Raw genomic sequence first — 26137 nt, forward strand, 5'->3', positions numbered from 1 at the left:
TGTCACCACCCAACACAGCTCAACCGTCTGCAGTGATGCAGCAGTCAGCCCGCCTCCACCCCCCACGAAGCCATACAGTGAACTATGCAGCTCTGCTCTTGCGCTGTGGTTAATCTGATGGTCCTTAGAAGGAGGGTTTTTTTTCATCCTCATTAATTGATTGATGATAAGTCAAAACATCCAGCTACATCTTTCCAAAAATCACAGCCGAGCTATACAAAAGGGCACTGTGCATCAGCGCAAGGAAGGGAGGTTACACCACACGTCTAAAGCAGGTGGATGATCTGGAGGTAAGTTCGTAGCTCAGTTCTTAGCATCCTAGCAGAGAAAGGGGAGAGACCAAGGGGATGGCAAGGCAAATAAATAATTCTAATCGCAAGGCCAGTTCTGCTCAGATTAATTCATTGCCTAGCCTTATCTCCAGCAAGATGACAAGCAGCTATGCTTTTAAATAATTCCCTTACACTTGCCACAAGCTAGCTACATCTTAACTTGCCACTTCCTAAGTTTTCAGCTGAGTTTCTTCCTAGTGCATGCAAGAGTTAGGGTCCAATAACGTACTCCAGCTCTGGTTTTCCACCTCCACCTTGGAGCAGAATGCGTGACCCACAGGAGACCTTTCTTGGCGAAGGGGGAGTGCAGACATTAGGTGAGTAATGAGGACCTAGCCCCTATAAAGTCTTAAGTAAAGCATTAATTTCTAATTTTTAACAAAACTTATCAGGTGAAATCTATATGCAGATGTGACAAAAGACCCACAACGTTGTGCCTGTGTCTTTCCAGAGATCCTCATTTTATGCTCATCGTTTGAAAGGGGTCAGCAAGGATTGCACAGTGGTAGTTAAGTTGCTACACAAAACCAAAACCAACCTGAAAACACGCTGTTCCTCTTTAACCCCAGAAGGGACAGAACCTCACGTGTACTTTGCCGTTCCTCAGTACGTCGACAGGGCATTGACCGAAGTGATGTGTTACGTGTTAGGAAATCTGGATGAGAAGTAGTTTTACTTTCTTTTGTTAAAGGCGGCTTAGGCATGCACCTCTTTTCCCAGAACCTCGTGCTACGGAAACCCAGTGTTGAAAGGCATGGTCTGGTTTAAACAAACGTACGCCAGAATACCTTTGTGTGCAGTCTTGCCTCGTCCAGTTTGTTGGGAGGGTGGGGGGGTGGGAGAAAAGGGTTGTTTTTGCAGTTCATTTTCCTGCTGTAGAAGACTTGGTTTTTCTTTCCCTGAGCCGCATGAGAGAAACGTCCCAGAAAGTCTTGGGTTACCTTTGGAGATCCCTTCACTTTAATTTATATAGTGTCTTTTTTTTGTGAACTGGTGTAAAATGTATATGCCGACGAGCTCATGTATTTTTATGTAAATATTTTTTGTGGTTTCCCCACTGCCCTCCTCTGTAAATATTTAGAATTCTCATATTCTTCTCACCTTGTATGATGCAGATGTGGTTTTGTTTCTGTTTTTTATTTGTACTGTAATGCAACAATCCAGACTGAAGTGTCTTGTGGTATTAAACAAAAGCAACAGTCCCACTGAGCTCACACTCAGATGTACAACTTGACAGCATTAATCAAGCCAGGTTAAAAAACTATTCCTTTGTGTTTGTGTATTTGTGCCTCTGCCTCATTATTATTTTTATACTATATTGTTAATTAATAATAATAGAAAAGCAGTTGGAGGGACAGGGCAAGGCCCTCTGAAGACAAAGGACACGGTGACTTTGTATTCATTTGCAAAGCTATCACAGAATTGCTCACCGTAGGACCCTACCACTGCTTATCTGCCCAGCTCCACCTCTGGCCACGACTGCTCCTAACAAAAAATAAACCACCCTGGGCTTTTTTTGTCTCCCTTTCTTCTCACCCCACCTGCCAGGGCAGGCAGAAATAGCTCAGCCCTCGCCCAGCAGGCGCAGGGCTGGTGAAGCTGCCACTAACAGATGGCACCGGCCACCGTGGCCTTCAGAGCCCGCGGGGGGATGCGAGGTGCCACACAGTTTGTGCACAGTTAATTAACAGCAAAAGATGATTAAAGGGAGCTGTGCTTTTAACACTGAGGGAAGGACTTTCAGGAGTATTTTCAGCCAGTAAATGCTATGTAATTTAGAAGTGCTGCCGGCAATAAAACCCAACCTAACCGTCCTCTCCGGGGGCAGCAAGCCCAGAATTGTTCTGTGGGAGCACACAGGGGTATTGGGGCTCCTGCGAGCTGTCTGCTCAGCCCCTTCTCGTAGCCTCATCCACGCACGAAGCCTCGCTTCACAATCCAGGTGCACGTGTAGCTCACGCTCAGCCCCGTCCTTCAGCTGACCACCCCTGTCCTTGCAGGAGAGGTCCCACCGGCAAGCTGAGCAAGCCACCACCTCTGGTTTTTAACATCTGGGCTAGGGGGCCTCGGAAAGGTGGCCACACAAAGCAGTACCATGCTGCGCTTCGGTACGAGCAATACCTCTACTGCACAGCCGTGCTGAAAGCAGCAGGCAGCGAGTTTTTCCTCTGCTGGGCACCCTCAGAGCCACTGCTGCCACGTCCAGCCTCGGAGGGGACGCAGCCTGGCTTTCACACGCTCTCCACCACCCCAATAGGTGCGTGGTGAAGGGCCAGCTGTTAATGCCCCCGACTCTGACGTTGTCCTTGAGACCAGCAAAGGGCAGGGGGAGTTAGCAAACAAAAAGCTCGAGGCTTCTGAAGGCCACTGCACAAATTCTCACTTCAGCTCAGGTGGTTGTGGCAGCACAACGGGTCTGCTGCATCAGTGCAGTGATGATGAAAAAGATCGGGCCAGGACCAAATCCGTGCCCGAAGATCTCAGTTTGGTGAGTAAGGGCACAGCAGAGCTCTGACCCCAGTGCCCCAGGAGCGTGGCCTCCCTCCTTGTTCTGGCTGTGCTTGCCCAGCCAGCAAGGACAGGGCCTGGAGCAATCCTCCCACCAGCACAGCGAGCTAGGAAGGCACGAGCTGGGCCTTTCAGCTCACACCCAGGGAGGACTCAGTGCATACAGGCACTGCTGGGAGCATTTCCCAGCTGCACAGCCGCCTTCCTCCTCGCACCACCGTAAGAAAAACAGAACAAAAGCTGGCGACACCCGGGGCTTCTCCGCAGCCGCTCCCGAGCAGCAGCCCTCCAGAGCAGAGCAGATGGGGGAAGAGGGCTGGTTTCCCCCAGGTGCTTCCACCAGGCGGCACTGTTAAATCACATTTACCGCTAAAAGCCAACTTTTTAGACCATTTGAAAGGATTGCGTTTCGTTCTAGTAGTTTCTGTCCGGGTCCCCAACTCCTGGTACCTAGGGCTGGGTTTTTTTGGTTTGTTTCCCCCCCAAAGATGCTGTGACCACCCAGCTCCCCAGCAGCACGCACGCTGCATCCCCAGCGCCCGGCCGGGAGGGCCGAGCTGTCGCTGCTCAGGAGCAGTGCTCGGAGCCCGCTTGCCAAGCTGGAAGGCAAACTGCAGACCTAGGCAGTTCACTGCTGCTTTTCAGAGGAGCCGTCAGCTGTTCAAGGACTCCGTCCCCAGAGGAACACTGCAGTGCATTTGCTTATCATCAGATGCGCTGGTAAAAGAGGAATTCAATGCTCAAAGAGTCATCCAGCAGCAACAGCTGAGGCTGGAGAGGCAGGGAAGATGCAGTGCTGCTCAGTCCCTCCCTCATCCTCCAGCTGGCAAGGACGCCCTGCTACAATTAATGATCAGATTATGCACCCAGAAGACCCCCCCCCCCCGGCCACAAGCACCAAGTCCAACATCTGTCAGAGCAACGCTCGTGCGGCTGCAAGAGGCTCTGAAGCCGCATGTGCAGACGGCGGCACGCAGGGTGCCACTTGTTGAGCCTCACTTCCCAGCACAGGAGCGGGCATGAGCCAGGCCTCGGCCTCTCATCCCCACGTTAATGAGGGCTGAGCACCTGCTGCAGGCAACATCCGTCCGCCGGGTCCACACGGAGCAGGAGGAGAGCCCCAAAACGTGAGCTCAGGAGGCACGAAGCCTCCGACCGGGGAGGCTGCTCCTGTCCCTCGCCAGCAGGGCTTGACGAGGGAGGGACACACAAATCCCCCGGCACGCTCCCTGCCCCAGTGATCTCCAGCCTACTCCTCCACAACCACTCCCCTTCTCCCCCCCAAAAATACATACATATATATTATATATATGTACACACACACATATATGTATTTATCCTCTCTGGGCAGTTAGGTGCACACACACACAGTGGGACAAAGCCCTCCGGTCAGTCCAGGGACACAGCTGACACCACTTTTAAAACAAAAGTTCTTCAGCCTACAGCAGGGCTCTCCTTCCAAGCTGTGACTTTGGCTCTTGAAGCCTCGCAACCACCCCAAACGTTTCAGCCTCCCCTGCTACCCCCCAGCCCTGTCTGCCCACCCAGCCACGGGTAATAGCGCTCAGCCCAGCTGCAGCAGGGGACCCCTCAGGCTTTTTGCGCTGTACACGGACACGACACAGCGATGCACACTGCTGATAGATATCTGCTGTGCGGGCAGCCCCCAGATCCCAACAACCAGGGAGGAACAGGACCCAGAAATGAAACCTGTCCTGGCTTAATGCTGCAGGGCTGGGGTGTCCTGAGGGAACCTCGTCACCGAGCCCCCGCACAAACCTGGGGCACTGCAGGCTCCGGCACGCAGCAGCACTGCAGAGAGGCAGCTTTGGCCTCTCGTCCGTCCCACCCCATCCTCAAACCACCAAGCTGCAGAGCACGAAAGGGTTGTTTGCCGGGCGACCTGCAAACAGCATCCAGTAAGTAGGGAGCAGGCCATCCTGTGGCAAGCAGGGGGAGACTTGCTGCAGTGCACGGTTCAGTTAAAATTGCCTCAACTCTGTCACAAGCATCTTGACCCTGAAAGACCAGAGCCACTGATCCCTCCTTGTCCCAGGGGACAAAAGCCAGCCCTCGGCCCCCAGGCAGACACCCTTCACTTCAGACATCCCGTCTGCACTTCTTGATCCTAACTGGCAGCCGAGATTTGGCTTCGCTTACAGTATCTGCCTTATCACCTGGCTGGAAACCCCTCTCTGCCAGCACAGGCCTCCTCCAGCCTCGTGGCAGAGCTGGTGTCTGATCTGTCTTGTCCTTACATCTTGCTGTGGATTTCCCTCCCTGCTGGCTCAAGGCCTCCGCCAGCAATACAGCGGCTGTGGCTCCCGGTCTGAGGAGGTTGTTTTGCTACAAAGGGACCAGAGTTCTTCCCAGTCTGTGCCATCGAGCAGCAGAATCATGCCAGCAGCTCCTGCTTTACCACATAACACCCCGGTGCTTGTCTCAGACACACACACGGCCCAGCACCCCAGTGCCCTTCTGCAGGCCGCAGAGCGAGGAGAGGCCGCCTGCACTCGGGAAGGAGGGGAGAGGTTCCTGAGCAGTCTCAGCCCTGTGTGTGCAATTGCTCTGCTCATAGTGACCCAATCTCTTCCCTGTTACACCACCCACTGCCTCCCCAGCACCGCAGAAAAAAAAAAAAATCCAGTCTGATTAATGGGGGGCGATGGGAAGGGAAAGGCGAATCTCCCCAGATGCACAGCATCCCGTTACAGCTTGACAGAATGTAATCGCTGAGGCTTGCTGCCTTTCTGGACAAAGAAAAGTCACCCTTCTATCAAAAAGGTCACCCTAACTATCAAAGGCAACGGGAAAGAATGAGATCCTTGTACAAAAGGGCTGTTAACCCTAGTGGCAATGGTGTATTTAGAAAGATGCAAAGTGTGACAGCTTAGAAAGGGAAACAGGTTGCACAGAGGGCAAGGGGAACGTTTTCAAGCAAAAAGGTATTCATTTTTTAAAGATCTAAGGGGCTAGAGAAGAACATTTGACTCCAGCAAGTGCTGGAACTTGATGCATTATTCAACCTGTGTGAACATTTGAAGACCGGAGACCTGGGAAGCCTCGAAGAGAACAAGTCACCCGGCATGGTCCCAGGTAGGAAGCGTGGGTGAGCTGTGTCATCGAACCGAGGAGGTGGCTGTGACGGGTTTGGTGGCTTCTGTCTATGCTCTGCACCTCAGCACCACACAGCAGCCATGTCCCCTCCATTCCCAGACTACGCAGAAAGTCCCAGTGAGCTCCACTGGGCACTGAACTGAGGATCTATCTAGGGAGAAACTCTTCCTGACCCACAAGCATCAAACATATCTAAAAGCCAGCCAGCACACAGAAATTCAGAGGAACTAAGAGCAATAACCAGGGCAATACAACACGTTCACAAAAGGCACGCAAGTAAAAATCAAGTCTCTCCCTCCTCCAAATCAGCACTCACCCTTGTGGGCGAACAATCTCATCAGCAGCAATATTCCAGGAGAACCTCCCTCTGCTGCATTTTGAGTTGTAAATTCAAACACAAGATTTGGGGAAAAAAAAAAAAAAAGAATTAAAAAAAAGGCGCCAGACAGGGCCAGGTTCTCAGACAGGCAGGCAGGCAGCCAGCAGAAATGCATCCACAGACCCAGGCTTGCTCACGAGGATGGGAAGACATCTGCCTTGCCCCTCTCCCTTCTAACACATGCTTGCTTTTCAAAGGTTTCATTTATTTCATCAAGATCCTTGAGTTTTCTTCAGGCCTCCTTTATTTTCTTTCCTGATGGGGATCTTACCAGTCACCTCACTTAAAGGACTTTTTTCTTTGGTTTGCACCTTTGGTTTCTTTCCTCTGAACCCACTCCAACCTCTGCATGCCTTTGTGCCTTCACCTAGCCCCGAAAGGAGGGGAACTGGAGCAGGATCCGTCTTGTCTTCTGCAGAGGGTGGGACGCGGGTGAGGGATGGGTGCACAAGAAAAGATGTGAATGCCCCCCCACAGACATGAACACGGCAGCGTGTCGGGCATCCATGTGTCCCCAGACAGAAAAAGGGGAGGTTTGTTGACAACAGCACGTAATGCACACGTGCTGAGGTGTGCAGCTGGGTACAGGAGGTACATTAACGTGCTACAGAGCAGTCACTGGTGTCTGTAATACAGCAAGAGAAAGAAGCTGGTCTAAACTTTCTCATATTTCCCCTACACAAAAGACTATTTTGGAAAAGAAAACACTGTTCAAGAAGGAGCGCTTTTTAAAATGGAAAATGCTTTTCCTCAATCAGCAACACAACATCAAAGGCAAAACCCAAACCCTTTAACAACCCCCCAGACCCCCCAGCCTTTCCCTTCCACCTCTGGGACTGGTTTAAGCTGCAGGATGGGCACGGTGGCCGGGATCCCCACTGAGCTCTGAGCTCTGCCGCCCGCAGGGGAGGCAGGCGTCCCCTTTGGGGCTGCCCCCAGCTCCGAGCCAGCTTCCACAAGAACTGGGCACCCCTCAGCCCAGCAATGCACCGAGCAGGCGTTTGCTCAGATGCGTTTTCTGGACACCAGACAGGAGATTCAGCAGTCTGCAGAACGGCCAAGGGCTCTGAATGGTGACCCGAGGCTGCAGGAGCCACGTCCTGAGCCCCTGAAGGGCTCTGGCCGGGTGCTTGGTCATCTCAGATCCTTGTCATACACAAGGTAACTGATTTTCACCTCAGGTTTTGAGGCACAGGCACACCACATTCCCAAACAGGAACTGTGCCTTCTTAAGAGCCAAAGGGGTTATTTATTGCTTGTGAAGCATATTGATACAAGAGCAATTGTTGCCATACAATCACATAAAGAAGGCTTTAAATTCACCAGTCTGTTTTCCACAGCAGGATTTGAGTAAGTAACACAGGGGCAGACAGGACGCCATGGAAGACAAATTACTGAGCAGGGGCTGAGCAAGCGAGCACCATCCCTCCTGCACACAGGGTGGGAGCTTTGGAGCGGGGTAACAGGTCTGCGTCGTTACAGACCATCATAGTGCCTACACACAACGGTGCAAATTGAGATTCACCAGAAACCTCTTTTCTGGCAATTCCTAGCTTTTTAGGACATCATTTTGTAACCTCAGGACTGTGCTTTTTGTGGGTTTTTATTATAGATGCAACCTCTGCTCTCTGCTCCTGCACACACATTAGCATTTTTCCACAGAGCATGGCTCAGCTCCCACCCTCAAATAGAGCAGCCTAAGTGGCCTTGTTCCGGCTTTCTTTCATCTCATCTCCTGCAGGATGAATAATGGAGTAGTGGTAAGGAAAAGAAGGCAGCAGACATGCCTGTTTGGAACTTCAGACCAGACAGAGGGAAGCTTAAACCCTGAACTGGCCAAACTGGAAGGAAGCTCTGTTGATTTGCATCTGCCCACAAAGAACACCACCGGGAAAGAAGCTCGGTCAGATGCTGATTTAAAGCCATCGTGAAAGGGAAGAGAAAAAAAAAAAAAACAAGGAATTAGGATCACATTCTGGTTTTTCCCTGCAGATCTTGTGGTTTCCTGGGTGTATCACAGCTACGCTCAGATCCAGAGCTTAGGATGAAGGCCTGCCCATTTCACAAAGGGCAGACCCGAGCTGCACACATTTACACACACAGCTAGAGAAAGGCAAAGTGCAGGTGAGGTGTTAGTGCCAAGAGAGCCAGCGCAGTGCTTTAAGCCCAGCACACACCTCTGGGTGAGCTCAATGGTTGCCTTGCACAGAGCCGAGAACTCGGCTGAGTCTCCGCGGCTGCACTGGCCTCAGGAGCCCTGCGGGATCCCCGGGGCAGGCAGAGCCCTCTGGAGATAATCCATGCTCACCCCTGGGAGCCACAGGAGGGTATCGTGACTCTCCCCATCAGGACGTGCCTTACCACAGGCTGATTACCTACAAACAGCAAACCACGCTCACAACATTCATCACTGATAAACAAGGGGGTCCAGCACTGCCTCCTACACATCCCACAGGCCTCCTTCTCCCTTTCAGACCGCACACTGATGGGAGCAGCACCACCTTAGGTCTGGTACACAGGAGCAGTCAGGTCCCGTCACCACGTCATGCCCACTGTGCCAGAGCCGTGAGCAGGGATCAGAGGACAGCAACCTGGGGTAAGGCAGCCTCAACAGCATGTGTGCCATCACCATCGGGAGCTGAATGCTCCCGATCAGCCCGCTTCCCCTCCTACATCATGTTCAGACTACGGGAGCCACAGAGCTGCATATCGTGGTATAGATGTTGGAGGTTTCGGAAGAAACTCATCGGCTCCATCGAGGAACGATTTATTGCTTGCCATCCTGAGCTGAATAAACCGATAGTCCCCAGTTTCCTTAATGTGTATTAGATTAGCACTCTTGTACTCAACATCTGCTTGATCTGTTCTGGTAGCATACATCATACGACGGCGGGGCACCTCACCTTGCAATTTTTCTTGAGGCTGCTCCCTGGTAAGGCAGCTCTGCAGCACTACTGAGCCTACACCAAGACGGTGAGCGGCAGGGGGTCCTCGGCATCCGCAGCACCCGCTCTTCCCACCGTCACCCTGCTGCTAACAATGCTTTCAGTTAGCCTTCCTCCCAAAGCCTACCCTAGCTGGGAGTCAGACAAATGCCTGCCAAAGCTAAGCAATTATCATTTATAATTTATCAATTATTGTTATTAATCGATAACACAATAAGCAGTCTCTTTGAGGGCGAGTTTCAAGTGAACAGGCAGAGTTTTGGAAGCAGCTCTTGGACAGCTGAGAGTCCAAAGGTTTTCTGCCTTTTACCAAAAAAGATTTGGCTCCCATTTGGATGTTCCTGACGAATTTCCCCCTTTAATTACAATTTCCAGTGAGAATAGTGAGCTTGCCTGATTAGAGCACCTTTCTCAACTTTCCAAGCTTCATTAAGTGCCAGTCTGGAAGAACCAATATCAAACCCTGCATCATCTAATGCAACTCTAATTCTTCTCAGACTCCCACTAGACTGAGGCAGACTGGAGCAAGACTTAATAACCACACATAGTTCCTTCACATGTGAATGTCCCACTCCTGAAAAGGACATGAAGTGTGCCTGTCAAACACGCCATTCACTAAAGCATTGGCAAAGATGGATTTCAAAACACTTCAATTTGTAATTAACCAGGCCTTCTTGGGAAGCTGGCATCATCCCCACTTCACGGAAGGGAAAAAGAGAGGGCCAAGCCTGCTGAATTTGCCAGGGGTCAAACGGCAAGCCAGCCGTGACAACAGGACTCCACAAGATATTGGTGTCTCCATGGATATGCCATGAGTGACTTTATATTCCTGGCTTCAGAGTAGTCTCATATTTCATTTTTGCATGCTTATGTGAAACGGGTCAAATCTACAGACCCTTCACAAGTTCCTCAGCACTCAGCAAAGCCTGTTTCAGGGGGCTGAATGTTAACTTAGCCCAGGCATCAACAACTAAGGCAGGATCTTCAGCAGCTAATCAATTTTGAGAAGCTGAGCCTCTAATCGCTACTCAGAAATACAAAGCAGACTTAATTCTTGTTCGCTTTAGCAGGCAGAAGAGTAGGATGGAGAGCTGTAATGACCTGCGATGGGTGCATGCCCAGCCTTTCTTACTTTGAGGGTCTGCTTTGGTACGCTCCTAGGGCGTGTGCACTAAAGCATCCTGAACATAGGCTTTGATACTCCACAATTGCATCAGCACTTGAGGAAGAGAAATGTCAAAGCAATTAATTTTGAAGAGGTTCTTTTATTCTCTATCCATTAAAATCCTGTAGAACATTTCCCAACTTAGGCTTTTCTGTAGAAAACTGACAGCATAAAAGTCCTGTTTTCTTCTAAAGAACAGGGAAAGGGAAAACTGAAAGCAAGAAATCAGAGATATGGGACAGAAGAGCCTCCATCCAAACTGCCAAATGTTCCACTCCAAATTGAAATGTTGCCCTTTTTTGTAGTAGGCAGGCTTGTTTCTTCTGGCATTTTCTATTGAAGTGACAGAAGTTTTATTAAAAAAAAGAAAGGAAAGAAAGAAAGAAAAAGCATTGTAAGAACAGCTGCCGAGTTACTTCTGCCAATCCCTTTACCTGCCTGCGCTCCAGTTTTGCCAGCTGTAAGACAGAGATAATGGCACAGACCTGCCAAGCACTTGGAAATGACAAGGACTATGCAGCAGCCTGTTCGCTGTTCAGCAACAGGCTTCACGTGACAGCTGTGAATCGTCTCCTGTGTACACAAAACATTTTCCATTTAAACAATCATTAAGGCTTTTTCTCTGAACCATAATCAACAGACGAGGTAACTCTCTTCCCTTTTGCAAATGAACATCTGCAAGGTGCCTGGAAACCACCTGCCTGCCACTGTGCATACCTTTCATGTATGGCCTAAAATAAGTGGCAAGAAGTCAAATTACTGAGCACCAAGGCTTGGGTGAGCAAGCAAGCAAACATCAAACCAGAGTCATTTGGCCCCCGGCCACCACCCAGTCAGCAACCATGCTGGAAAACAGCTCAGGAGTCGAGTCCTGCCTCTCAAGTCTTCTGCTCTACCCAGTAGGCCAAGCTATTGATGATTTGCTGGTTCAATTACATTTTCTGCTCTGTTCTTTCAGAGACAAAGTCTGTGGTGTTTTCTGCAAAAGGAAATCCATTATGAGCATTTCCCAGGATACAAGCGGTGCAAACCAGCTCACCGTCCTCGTGAAAAGGAACAGGAAAGAAACTGTGCAAGGCAATGGCTGACTCTACCTTTCTGCAGCCTTTTCACTTTCCTTTGCCCCAACTGTTCTGGCCACATCTGAGCACTGCCGTAGCTCTTCTTTTTTCTGCTGAGCCTCACTGCCTCATTGCAAGTCATGAACAGCCTTCCGAAACTGAGTTAGGAAGAAATAAGTGCACTGTGCATTGCACGTGCAGTGAATTATCAAACCACTACTGAAACTTCAAGGTAAAACTGCATGAAAAGGACACTTCTTCTGAGGCTCCTCTAGCAGCAATAAATCTTCCAGCTGCATAGGATGGGAGGACACAGATTAAACTTGCAATGTATGTCAACAGGAGGTGCGTATGCTTGGCCAAATTCAGCTGTCAGTGTATCGCTGGGGCTTGCTGAGATCTGTGTTCAACTGCGATGGGAAATCAGCAGGTCAGCTGTAGAAACTTGTGCCCAAAGTCTGCAGACAAAGAACAGTCGAGCTTTGATCACAGCTTCCATTCCCCTTTCAATACACGTGGACACCACCCGGAATAACACTACTCTCTCTGTAGCTCAACACGGAGGCTTGTTGCAGAGGACTGAGTGTTGCTGCAGAAGAAGAGCAGCTGAGTGGGGGAAGAAAGAAAGAGGAAAGGGAGAAAGAGAGAAAGAGGAAAAGGGAGAAAACCAAGCAGAAATAGCAGGGCTCTTCACAGCAGGTATTTTCCCACCAAGTGATACAGAATCCAATTTAAATAATAAATGATACAAGCTAAATGTTTAATTTCTCCCTCCAAGCCATGCTCTCCCCGGGCTGTCTGCAGGATCATCCTGTTGGACACAATCAATGAGATATCCCTTCGCTACCCATCGAGGAAGCCTTCATGTGCTCGCTAAACTCATGGGCCAAGAGGGTCTGCAGCTCGACAGCAGTTTCCTACAAATCGTGCTCTTCACATCTATTTCTCGCTACTCATAGAGGCGGAGGGAAGTCTAAGACTAAACTGAATGCCAAAAAGAAAAGCCTGAATGATGACAACATGAAAGTTATCTGGACAACTTTTTTTTTTCATCTGACACAAAGGAAAGAATAGAGAAATAAAATTTTCAGAAGTGATTTGTAATTTCTGATTGGGATGGTCCAGCTAAGCTAAGATCAAATGCTGCCCATCTTCCAAGCTAATTCTACACCACCATTAATCCACAGAGCAGATGAGCTGTGGCTTGCTTCTGGGACGAGGCCGATTAAGGGAATCACATTTTCACCCCACTTTCCTACTTGGGGACTGCTGAGAGCTGAAGAGTAACCAGCTTAGGCTATCTGGTGCCAACAGGAAAACCAGCTATCTGACCATCCGGCAGACAGCCTATGTACAATAAAATAAAATATCTATACTTCTTTAAAGAGTCTCTGAAATGGAGAGGGAGAGAGATGAGGATAACTGCGGGAGGCTGGCAGCTCTGAAAACAAAACCTCTGGAACTGAGACGGGCCGGACACCGCTGTAGGGCCCTTTGCAGATCCTTGGCACTGCATCCCGCAGCACGCCTGCCACGTCTCCTTCTTCCTCCCTTGTCACAGAAAACAAGTGGATTCCTTTCCTGCAGCACGTTGGGCTATTTCCTCATCACATATACAATCCATAATTAAGATTCCTCCATGGGCGCTAATAGAGAAGAAGGACTCTGACACAATCAGCCCGCCGCATGGGTACAAACGGCACTGAAACAAGCACCGCGGAGAACACAAAATGGGTACAGTGACGAAAAGAATGGCACTAACACCGAAATTCAGACAAAATTCTTCTTTCCACCAGCTCAAGTTTGCAGCAAAGAGCTCCGTTAGAGCATGCCGCTTTCCCAAACCTCCTATCCCCAATCTGGGCTCATACCTTTCAGAGCCACCCCAAAAAAACCACTGTTTAAGCACAGGCATTGCCGTCAGCAGAAAGGTGACCTTCCCCAGCGTCACCTGCCAGGAAGCAGGTCCATGGCTAAGCCTGTGCTACAATTTTGGCATTTATTATCAGGCTAGACTAGAAGTTTTCACAACACAAGGGCACATTTACACAGCACCAGTAACAAGGCCCTCTCGCAGCTAGGACCCCGAAGAACCATCGCGTGGCAAATTCATAAACCCTAATGTGTGCAGAGTGCCTTCTGTGCTCCAAGCTCCATAACTGCCTTTCAGCAGGGACTTCCACAGACTTTTGGGGGTAAAGAAAACCTAAATATAGATCTACAAGTATATATTAGTTCGATCATTTTAAAATTAGCTTTTTGTTTTTAAATTTTGTGCCATTCTTGTTTTGTTTTCTACTGCTCTCTCCGGCTCAGGGACGTGGCATTTCCATAACACGCTTGGTCCCACTGAAATCGAGATGTTTTCCAGGCTGTGGCCTTTCGGGAGGAAGGAGTCAGAACTAGCTTTCCTACAGCTCAGCTGTGTGCCCTCTGGTCTCTCCTAAGAGAAGAGCAGAGCTGCAGCCAGTCCGAGGAGGAAAGGGCAGGAGCTATGGCATGCACATGCTGCTACACATTCATTATCACAGCTACAAGAGGCTGCCAAGTTGGAGGAATATTTTTAGACTGGAGAAAAAAAAACTGGGGACTTATTAGAGACTTATTAATACAAAAGCAACACTAACACTAGCAGTGTTCTCATATTTTCCCTATACTTACACAAATGAGGTTTATTTCCTTTCCTCCTCCAGCTTTTCTAGACAAGGACATCGGTGCTTATCCAGCCCCTGCGAGGACTTGGCAAAGATACCAGCACAGGAGAGGACAGATGAGGGTCACTGCTTGGTCTCAAAGGGATGGAGGGTGGTCTTCAACAGGACTCCTTTTGGTCCTGCCACAGCCACAAGCTTGTCACAAACTGCAAGGTCAGGGAACCAGCCTTGGTGCAAAGGCAGCGTAAACGCCCCACCGCCAGCAGTGATGCACTGACCAAGTTTGCATATTCCTGGAATATCCTGCCCCGGGGATTTGTTGGCACGTGGAGGACCAGGGCAGCTAACCTGAGTAAGATTTGCATTGGTAAACTGGACTAAACCCCTGTGTGGGCACATTTACCCGGAATCAAAAGCAGGCTTCACTGAATTTAGCTTTGAAGTGAATGACCAAATTAAGGCCATTTTAAATCTGAAGAAGAGCAGACATGCTACTGGCCAGTGTAGTTTAGGGAATCCACTTTAAACTTATGCTGCTGGTTAACTTGGACTAATTTTCACCCAGATGTCCCCATTTAAAGAAGCTTGAAGGAAAGCTGGAGGAACAGCTCAGCCAGGTGACTTGGAGGCAGCCAACACAGACCCAAGATCACCAAGCAGCAGGATCAGGTGAGTGGGGAGCGATTTTAGCTCCCCCTGTGATGAAGTGTCAACGATCTGCCTCAGTCCTCTGAGGTGAACTGGAGCCACAGCAGAGCCGAGCTGGTAAAAACAACTGCCCTGGATTTGCTGCTCCAGGTTAGTGACCGGGCAACACTTGGGATTTCAGCCCGGTTTTCTACAAGAGCCATTTTTGGCTGAGCTGTGCAGACAGATTATTTAACAGAAGGACAGGAGAAAACGGAGAGGGAAGGATGGATTTAGCTTCTCCAGAGAAAGCTGCTGACAATGAGCAAAACAGAATACCCTGGAGAGAAAGTGCTTGACGAGAGACTAAGCCATAGGAATTGTGTTATCAGCATTGCAGAAGCAAACCTGGATGGAGTTACAGGCTGACATTTGAAAAATGAAAGAGCTGAACAGACACTGCTGTGCTGGTGAAACGATGAATGGGAGAGCAAAGGGGCGCGAGCAGGGAGAAGGGAGCATTTCGTGCACGGCTGGGCAGGCAGCGGCAGCTCGCGGCTGGATACAGCTCCCCGCCAGCACCACGGCTGATCAGAGGGAACCTCCAGAAGAAGCAGAGGATGTTTTTTGATATGCAAAGCCACCAAACTTCCCCCTCGCATAGGCACAACATCCATGTTGTTTCACACAGAAGGTTGTTTCACCAGGTCTGTTTTCAATACCAGGATATTGCAGCAACAACAGCAAATATTGAACGTATTAGGAAGCAATTCATCGAGCTGGAAAGAGACATTATGGAGGGGATTTTATCAAGATAAGATAAGCAGCAGCTTAGCTGCAGAGACAGAAACTGATCCGAATATATGACTTGTTATGCCCCCCTGAGAAAGCTTGTATTTGTCTTGCCACCAAATACAAACACATAAATATCCAAGACAGGTGTTGTCCTTTCCTCTAAAGGCAAAACACACTTCCCAGAAAGTAACTCCTTAGCAGCTAGCAAGTTTTAAGTTTCAATGTATTCCACCATGCACCGCTGAGGGGAAAAAAAAATAAAAAGATATATTTAGTGAGAAAGCCAGATCTAAAACTTAGTTGGAGGGCATGATTTTGCAGGACAGAAGCCCTGAAGATAATTAAGTTCTGATCAGTTTCGTGAAAATAGCAGCTGGGCATAAGGAAAGAATCCCTAGTAGCATCCCTGTGGCATGAAAGGCTTTTACAGGCGGCAAGTTTCATTAGGCTTTGGAGAAAATGCCTTGAGGCAGAAAACCACAAGAAACCAGGCTTCACTGCTCTTCTACTTACAGAACGGCTTGTTTAGAAGTTACTGTCATTCATCATGTACAAATCCTTATTACAGATGCAATTGGTTTATAAACAGTGATTAAGTTTGAAACTACACTAGAAACTTACAGTTAATGAACTAGTTCAACTTCTGGACCAATTTAGTTAAATGATTCCCCACCCCCACCATAAGCAAGGCCATGGGTTAAGAACAGCTATTCCATCAAGTACAAGCAGGAAAAAGAAAAAAAAAAGTAATGTGCCTATTAGTATCTGAGCTAAGAGAATAATTAGTTTTACCTCTTTCTGTTCACAAATGGGTTGGAGCACCTTGCAATTTTCTTTAATTTATTTAGGATGGGAAATCTGCAAAATTATTCCTGCAAATAATTAGTTATTGATGTATAGTACTTAGGGAAAAGCACTCATAAGCAAATCAATCTATTATTCAAGCGACATTTGCTGTTTGGGGATTCGTGTCGCTGGAACCACTTTTTTGGTCTACTACTGACTGAGCACAACTGTGGGCTCCTGCACGGGGGGAGGTGGCTCGAGGTCCACTTACAGAAGAGTCAAACATTTCTTTTTTCTTCCAATGACTGTTTTCCTCCAGCATAAAAGGTTTTGAACATTTCTTGGCAAAAGAAAATATAGCTATTTTATCAATATTCTGGAAACATTTTCCCAGCACTGAGTTGTCTCTAGCTAATAATAATGGCGTGAAGACAGACTTTGAATTCCTCATGAACCCGCAGAGTGTGGAGACAGCTTCAGATGCTCACAGCTGGGGGCTGATCTTCAATTTCAGCTCAGTTTCCCACTTATCCTGACAGACAAAGCTCTGATCACCGAAAACACCCGCCCATCACACTTTTGCTACAAAGCCACGCAAATCTCATGTAATCATGCAATAACATCTTTTCCCAGCATGAGGACCTCCCACACTCTCTGTGGGGATTTTTGCCACGAGTGGGACAGGAGGCCAGCCGAGCCTCCCCAAGTCAGCATTTTCCCCATTTTCCAGGAGCATTTACTGCCCTCTGATTTCAGGTCAGGTTGTATGTAGCCACCCCCAGCAAAGCAGAGCAGACATTCCCTCTGCAGTAATTAAAAAGGAAGAGCTACGTAAAATGATCTGTCAAACTTCAGAGGCTACGACTGGTGTTTCACTGGAGTTTTGTTGAAACAGGCTGCTGGTGCCTGATACTGGAGGGTTTATGGAAAGAAGTGTGTTTGGGGAGGAGGCAGACCCGACGGCTGCCTCCCCGAGGCTGCTCCACATCTGTGTGCACACACGGAGCAAGCTTATGCTTGCATGTGCACACTGGCCAGGCACACAGAGGTGAAGGGTTGCAAGGAGTAACCAAGGAAACCAACCAGGACAGACAGAACTGCTGATGCCAGAAGCTGAGAAGCGTTACATCCTGCCCTCCAAGCCCCTCGGCACTGCACCGGCACTGGAGCCCGCGCAGCCCAACACGAGGCCAGCGGGCAGGTCTCTCCTGAAGCTGCAAAAGGGAGAATCCCAAGCAGGCTCTTAGCATCCTCCTGCTGCCCTGCAAGCATCCGTGCTGGGCTTGCAGCGGGGGAAACGGGAGGAAAGCTAGAGCTCTGCACCTGCTGCAAGCGTTTATTGTTCCAAGGGCTTTATGCTTGCACAAGGAGCAAAATAATTTTGCAGCTTGCTGTGCTTTGCATCAACCGTCAGCAGCATATGGGCTGACACTGTGTAGCAGTCCCACCCCTATCTGATCCCACCGGTCTGTCCGTGCTGTGCTGCCAGTCCTTCCAGTGTTTAAGTGAATACTGATTTTAGAGACCATACAGAGTGACCTGGTACAGCTCACTCCTGACTACCTGGACTCTCACGATTTAAGTGCTACTTGAGCTCCTTCACATCCGATTTCCGTGCTCATCCCCCACCTCTCGTACAGAATTTCTTCAAATTGTATGCAACAAAAACCTCTAGAAGTATTACTTCATCCCGCTGCAATCATAAGAGATGTTAGTGTGAAATGCATTTTGGGGGATTACCAAATCCAAAACCGCTAGTGCTTGTTAATGCAAATGCCTTGACCTGTCCTTAAGCCTTCAACTTCCCTCCTTCCCACATCAGCAGTGCCATTCTCAGCATCAAGCAGCTTTGGTGCTTATTCCTTCTAACAGTCCACGCAAATCAGTATTATCATGCGATGGTGGGTTCAAAAGAAGTCTGCTTTTCCTCGGCAGAGGAAGTAAATTTCTGTCATCTTTTTTTTTTTAGAAGGCGTGTTGTAAAATATAATAAAAGCAGCTGCTTTTGGAGAGGTGAGAGATAAATACGGCTTTAAAGGAACATCTTCCTTGCAAGCCAAGCAGGAGAAGTATATTTCAATGCACAACAGCCATCTCTATTAATCCCATCCTGTATTATTAGTTAACACTATTAGCTTCCATCCTCATTACTATCCAGATTAACACTGTGGGATTTATTCCTTCAGTTCTGGCCTTGCTTTACAACACTAACCATAAAGGAATCTGCTTGCCAGTCGGTCACCAGCAGCACTCACACTTGGCTCAGTGTTAGGGCACAACAGCCCCCCAGCCGTGTGTTTGCTGACCAGCAGTCACAGCACAGCTCTGTCCTTTCTTGCATGCCTCTCTCACTACCTGCTGGTTGCCCTTGGCTGAGCCACCAAAGCTCTGTGCCTTTGCTTACCGTCAGGGTGGATACCTCATCACTTACACGCATGTTCATAGCTAACCCAGCCCCAACGGGCTCTTATCTATGCTGGATGTTTTAGGAGTACGTAGAAAAACCTGTCTGTAAGCATACGGGCTTTGAGATAGATAGCACGACACTGAAATTTGTATTGCACAAGTCCAAATTGTATTTCACAAATAATTTATTCTCGCATTAGGATGAGCACAGAAACTGAACTTCAGAAAACTGGAAATATAGAACCAGTGTATTAATAGGAACATATGAACTTCCACATAATTAGTAACATTTTGTAAGGTGCCTTTACATAAATTAAGGAAGTACTACTAGTTCCATTATACAGGTGGGGAAACTGGGACACAGATGTCCCCAAGGCCACAAAAAGGCTGGTAGCACAGGGAAATACTACTACTCAGGGCTCAAGATTCCCCAGGCAATGCCTTAACCTGTGAGCTACATCTGATCTTACCAGAATAATGCTTTATTCCAGTATCAATTTACCAGGAGGAGGAAAGAAGGAAAGAAAAAAAAAAAAGGAAAGAAAAAAAAAAGGAAAGAAAAAAAAAAGGAAAGAAAAAAAAAAGGAAAGAAAAAAAAAAGGAAAGAAAAAAAAAAGGAAAGAAAAAAAAGGAAAGAAAAAAAAGGAAAGAAAAAAAAAGGAAAGAAAAAAAAAGGAAAGAAAAAAAAAGGAAAGAAAAAAAAAGGAAAGAAAAAAAAAGGAAAGAAAAAAAAAGGAAAGAAAAAAAAAGGAAAGAAAAAAAAAGGAAAGAAAAAAAAAGGAAAGAAAAAAAAAGGAAAGAAAAAAAAAGGAAAGAAAAAAAAAGGAAAGAAAAAAAAAGGAAAGAAAAAAAAAGGAAAGAAAAAAAAAGGAAAGAAAAAAAAAGGAAAGAAAAAAAAAGGAAAGAAAAAAAAAGGAAAGAAAAAAAAAGGAAAGAAAAAAAAAGGAAAGAAAAAAAAAGGAAAGAAAAAAAAAGGAAAGAAAAAAAAAGGAAAGAAAAAAAAAGGAAAGAAAAAAAAAGGAAAGAAAAAAAAAGGAAAGAAAAAAAAAGGAAAGAAAAAAAAAGGAAAGAAAAAAAAAGGAAAGAAAAAAAAAGGAAAGAAAAAAAAAGGAAAGAAAAAAAAAGGAAAGAAAAAAAAAGGAAAGAAAAAAAAAGGAAAGAAAAAAAAAGGAAAGAAAAAAAAAGGAAAGAAAAAAAAAGGAAAGAAAAAAAAAGGAAAGAAAAAAAAAGGAAAGAAAAAAAAAGGAAAGAAAAAAAAAGGAAAGAAAAAAAAAGGAAAGAAAAAAAAAGGAAAGAAAAAAAAAGGAAAGAAAAAAAAAGGAAAGAAAAAAAAAGGAAAGAAAAAAAAAGGAAAGAAAAAAAAGGAAAGAAAAAAAAGGAAAGAAAAAAAAGGAAAGAAAAAAAAGGAAAGAAAAAAAAGGAAAGAAAAAAAAGGAAAGAAAAAAAAGGAAAGAAAAAAAAGGAAAGAAAAAAAGGAAAGAAAAAAAAGGAAAGAAAAAAAAGGAAAGAAAAAAAAGGAAAGAAAAAAAAGGAAAGAAAAAAAAGGAAAGAAAAAAAAGGAAAGAAAAAAAAAGGAAAGAAAAAAAAAGGAAAGAAAAAAAAAGGAAAGAAAAAAAAAGGAAAGAAAAAAAAAGGAAAGAAAAAAAAAGGAAAGAAAAAAAAAGGAAAGAAAAAAAAGGAAAGAAAAAAAAAGGAAAGAAAAAAAAAGGAAAGAAAAAAAAAGGAAAGAAAAAAAAAGGAAAGAAAAAAAAAGGAAAGAAAAAAAAAGGAAAGAAAAAAAAAGGAAAGAAAAAAAAAGGAAAGAAAAAAAAAGGAAAGAAAAAAAAAGGAAAGAAAAAAAAAGGAAAGAAAAAAAAAGGAAAGAAAAAAAAAGGAAAGAAAAAAAAAGGAAAGAAAAAAAAAGGAAAGAAAAAAAAAGGAAAGAAAAAAAAAGGAAAGAAAAAAAAAGGAAAGAAAAAAAAAGGAAAGAAAAAAAAAGGAAAGAAAAAAAAAGGAAAGAAAGAAAGAAAAAGGAAACTATTGTGTATAGAGAATTATAAATTACTCAATAATTCTCATTATAGCTGTAAGAAAAGCCCAGTAACTTTTGAAAGTCATGATGACCTTAAGCACCCATGACAGCTACCTGTTAGAAGCTCTTGTGCTGAGCGAGATGTCACTGTCTGTCACCAGCACCCAACAGAGCACGTCAGAAGACCAAATGTACAGATCCAGAGGTCCCTACGTGGTCACTCCATGAGAACAGACTAGCACAGCCTTTAACAGTGTTTTTACTTCCCATACCCAAAGAATGACATCAAGAGATCAGGTTTGAAACATCCATAATAAACATTTGGGAAAAAAAAAATCTGTATGCAAAGCAACGCTGTGCCACAAAGTCACAGAACAAACCGAAGGAGTAAAGAACATCTCAGACTAAGTTAAGTAGCATCCGGGATGCTATTTAGTGAGGTGACACTTTATAATCTTTAATACATTTCTAAAACAAGCCCTGCTGAAGTCCCTGCTAAATTAAATGGACTCGCTGTGCAATAAAGTAGATAGCTGGAACTGCTACAAAATTACACTGCTTCTCTGCCCCAGATAAGCTTGTCACCAGCAAATTCTTCCACCCCCCCCTTTTTTTTTTCCATATTAATGCCCTCCATCATAATAAGGATTCCTACCCACTGCCAAAACTCAATTTACACTATTTACTTTAATGACCTCATTTGTCATCTTAGCATGTGTGTCTACCTCTGGGACTGCAGCCCCACCAGTCTGCCAGAAGGTCTCATTTACAGTTTGCTCTTTCATTATTATTTTTAAAGATTAAATTGCTTTCATTTCAAGGCAAACAGTCTGGGAAATCCCACAGCCCAGAGGATACCACGACACATTCATACATTTGATCAATATATCTTTTAGGGTTACGTACATCTCAATCCCAACTGACTCTCCCCTTCCACACTGTCCCACTGCATCATCCGTTTCCATCACCTTTAACTTTGTTATTCCTTTTAATCTTTGCAAAAGATGCACACTGGCTATGACATTCGAATATTGCCATAACATTTCAGGTCGTGGGAGGAATTTTCTATTTTCCTATCTTGGAGGGCTAGGGGGGTGACAGACGGGTGTGATAAGTTCCTTCCCTAGCACATCCGTTCATTTGTTTTAAACCACATTTTTAATCTCACAGCTGGACTACTCCAGAGCGGTATATTCCTTCCTATTAAATTATATTTCTCTCTTACGGTGCGTCTCCAATCCTGACATGCTCAGTAAAATTCAATGTTAATCAAGTCATTTAAATAGGTTAGGGGAAAAGATAATATTTCATGTTTCATTATACTGCATGTTTTGTGGAAACAGCATTACACAACTGCTAGAACTACAGCTAGAGGAAGTCTCCTAAAATGCAGCACCAAAACCAAAGCAACACAGCAATCTGCCATTCAGAGCAAGGAGGGAGGGACTGGGTATTTGAGAAATGTCTCGTGTCTGTCTGTGGGGTCTGAACAAACCATTCCCGAGCTTGTTTGCAACACCTTTAAAAGGAGAAATTAAGAACCATTTTCTTGCTTGTGAGCAGTCTCTCCATCCATTTGCCTCCTCCTGTCTCTGCCTCCAATCAACTGACTGGGACAAGACGTGTCTTACCAACGCAGCCCCTGCAATCTGGGGTGGCCACTCCTCTCTGTTTCCAGTAACATTTTTAGGCAGGCTGGTCATTTCCTAGACACCATTTGCAAATCCCGGAATAACGCTCAACCAAAACAAACAGATTAATTGCTAGGAAAACTGGGGCTAGAAAGGTGCCTAATTTAGAACCACAACATAATCAGTTCCTTCAATATTTAGGATTTTTTTTTTCCTAAGGCTAACAGAGACGTCTCTTTTAACAACAACAACAACAAAAAAATCAAACTTCCCTAAAAACAAAGCTTAAGAGCTCTAAGTCCTTTCAGAGTTACTGAGCACTTCTCATTTTCTTCAGCTCAGGCAACTGTATGATTACTTCTTTCTTGTTTTCCTACCACTGCAAACATTTATCCAGAGTCCCATTAAACATTACAGCAAAAACCTTTACATCTCCCATTAGTGATTTCCAATATGCTGATATGTTTCTTCAGAAGCTTTCCCAGTGAATAATTGGTCCCAGACTAATAGTACTTGTTATTTATACACAGAGGTGTCCTTGCTTCAGATGTCTTCTAAATAGACTTTAGCAGGAGTTTAAATAATATCGCCTTCTTCACATGTATTAGTGTCCAACATAAACGTGGGTATTTTCTACAGAAAAACTGGTTTCAGAGATCTCATCAATATTTATAAAATACAGTTAAAATAAAATTCTTCAATTGCTTCCAGATCCTATATGATGGTAACCTGGCAATAAAACAAATTTACAGGCCATGTATGCCATATAAAAGCATATTTATCTTACTTACAGTCAGATGATCAAGTTTCTGGTACGTCAGGAGAAGATGGAAGATATTACAATACAGTCTTCCCCGGATTCCCTCAAGTCTTGCTCTGGATCATCACATACGGACAAGAGCAGCAAGGCTGAGGAAAAAACAAATAAGAATTGACAACACTCGACCAACAAAGGCAATACTAGTGTGGTCTAGGACCATTTGCTAACACAGAAGCAATACAGCATCATCAAAGCTCTTAGGAACAACGTCAGGTAGTGCCAAAAAGATGCAAACAGAAGCTATGCAGTAAAACTCCAAACAACAGTTTTTGGGCTCAGGGTTATTTTTCTCCCTTTACTTTTCTTTGTACCCTTTTTTTATTTTATCTGTGAAGGATTTGTGTTATTAGCATGCTCTGTTTGCTGCAGCACAGAATGGCTGATCCCTGTGCAGCTGACTCAAACATGAGATTGAAGAGAACTATTCTCTATTTCTGTGGTAGCTGCTTCCCAGAGAAACATAGGGGGAATTTTAATAAAAACGGTAAGTTGGAAAACCTACAGAATCTGCATGTGAAGCAGAAAAAGATTTTACAGGAAGGGAAACCGAGGCACAGACTAGTGAAATCATTCCAGTACAGCTCTTAAAAAGAGAGCCTGAGGGCTTGAAAAAGACCCAAAACTGCGGTTTACAAGGAAAGCCCATCTCATGAAACCTGAATCTTCCTATGATCTAAAAACCCCAGATAAAAAATTTGTCTAAGCAGGTATATTTCTGTGAAGAGTGTCATGTTTAACAAGCCAGACTTTTCTGGTGCACTCCGTCAAAAGAGTTTCCCGATCTATTTAACAAGGGGTAAAGGCTCTTTCCGACAGGCATGAACCTCTCATGCTTGGCATATTCTGACACCTACTCCAACTGTATAGAGGAATATTTGTAGTCACAGCAGGTAAACGAGCTGCGGACAGGGAACACAACTAATTTAATAGCATGAATTATTTACACATACATTCAAGAAAGCCATCTTGCTACACAGCAGTCCCAGCAGCAGGGATTATTAATTTATAACTCAACTACAGCTACATTAAACAGAACGGGGCTTCCATAAAACCTTAACTGTGGTGATGCACAGAAAATATTGCCTAACTCGCCCAGAAAGTGCAACAGGGTTCCCTAACAAAGCCTTGACCATCAGCCAGAGATCGATCACGGCTGTCGGGCACTGAAGCAACGTCCACTGGCTCCGATCTGCACCCAGACACGCCAGCTTGCCTGCTGTGCCCATACAAAGCAGTGCGCCCTGCAGTAGGATTTGTCTTTAAGCTTTCATTAGCTTCCAAAATAGCATCGGTTTCTTCCCCTTCAGAACAGCAGTGTGAGCACACCTGTCTCCATCAGAGCAAAATCCTTGAGAAGACACCAGAGCATCCCCACGCCTGTGGTCCCCTGGCTGGGCCCCCTAGCATAGATCTGACCCCAGACAAAGGCAAAGAGATGCATCAAAGGGAAGGCAGGAGAAGCACTGGGGGTGGGCCCAGGAATAACAAGACCTGATGGGAACCTGCAGAATGTGTGGAGGAAAGGAGAAAACGTGAAATAACTGAGCAAAGAGTCAAGGAGAAGGAAATGGGAGCATGGAGTATGCTCCCCATCGAGACAGTCAGACTAGGGGGAATTTAGGCAGGACAAGCAAAGGAAACTGGACGACAGACAGATCCAACTCCCTCTGGAAAGGGAAATATAAGTTTAGAGATAGAAACTTGGACAGCAATGAGAAATTTGAAAACTGGAAATAGGTAAGGAGCCAGAGGCAAGGCAGGGGCAGGACTGAGCATGGGGCAAGAGGAGCTCGGTGCCTCACAGCACCACCCAGCAGTTCAGCCTTGTAAAATCATGTATTTACACAGCAGAAACCCACATCACGTTGAGCAATCCCAAGACATGGGTTTAGAGACCCCGTTGCTTGGTGTAGCTCCTGGCCAAACACTTTGTATTCTTGAATCCTGCTGGTACCATCTGGAAAGAAATAGAAGCCGCCGCTCTGTGCAGGCGTTCTTCCAGCATACTATTTGTCCTGATAAACATGCTAATAGCTGGGCTGCCTGCATCTTCACACGGCTTATTCACCCAATAGATGGCTGATGCAGCAAATTAATCTTCATACAGTAGGAACTCAGTTCCTATTAATGACTAGAAACCCTTCATAATGCGCTGTGATCAACCTGAAATAATTTCATAAAGTGAAACCTCGCGGCAGAGCTGACTCCACTATTAACTCCTTGCTAAAGATCAAGGGACTGAAAAGGGCAGCTTGGATTGCCTGTTCTTGGTGATTTTGAGTGTTGCTGTTTTCAGGAGAGGTGGTTGGTGCTTCCTGAACATACAGGAAGGACCACACGCTGGGGACAGAAGAAAAGGCAGTGACCCCACTGAATTGTAAAGAGAAAGCATATATCAACCCAGTAAAGCAGCTCTTCCTCTGTCTGGCACAGACATATTTATGACACTCTCAAGAAGTTTGTGTTTGACCTACTTAGAAATCACTTTGTGATACTGTGTAAGCGACCAGCCAGGGGCAGAGCCTGGGTCAATCCTCCTAAATCTTGAGCTCCCCTACACCTAGGCTGAAGAAGCATCCAACTATGGCAGCACCTGCAAGCCCTCCGGGCCCTTGGGCTGGAACAAAGGCAAGTGGGCAATCTCTTCACTCCTTGCCCTCCACTAGGCCATCAAGAACTGCGTGTTACTAACATGAGGTTACTAACCAGGAGCATTCAGTGTCACTGTCGTGCTGATGTCTGAAGCTATCATTAGACCCCTGCTGAGGCTGCAATGAAGGGGGTGCCTGTGGACCAGGACAGTCAGGTGACAATCAGGGCCTCAATTAAAGAAAGAGAGAGAGAGAAAGAAAAAACCCTACCTACTAACTGCAAGTACTGGAAAACAGAAAGGTTAATTG

General features: G+C 45.9%; 1 long non-coding RNA gene across 2 annotated transcripts in view; it reads right to left on the bottom strand.

Annotated features, from left to right (window-relative positions):
* The window catches only part of LOC310885147, a 42031-nt gene that overhangs the window by 14084 nt on the left and 1810 nt on the right, over positions 1–26137 (bottom strand). The window contains exons 2-3 of one of the 2 annotated variants that reach the window (XR_014574572.1): positions 23209–23326; positions 10165–12113 (exon numbers count right to left, since the gene is read on the bottom strand). This is a non-coding gene — a long non-coding RNA (uncharacterized lncRNA). Of the gene's footprint in view, positions 1–10164; positions 12114–23208; positions 23327–26137 lie in introns of those variants that run through there. The other variant, XR_014574571.1, reaches the window with a different exon arrangement.

The sequence above is a fragment of the Anser anser genome (assembly GCF_964211835.1).
Source record: "Anser anser genome assembly, chromosome: 22".
In the NCBI taxonomy this organism is placed as follows: Eukaryota; Metazoa; Chordata; class Aves; order Anseriformes; family Anatidae; genus Anser; species Anser anser.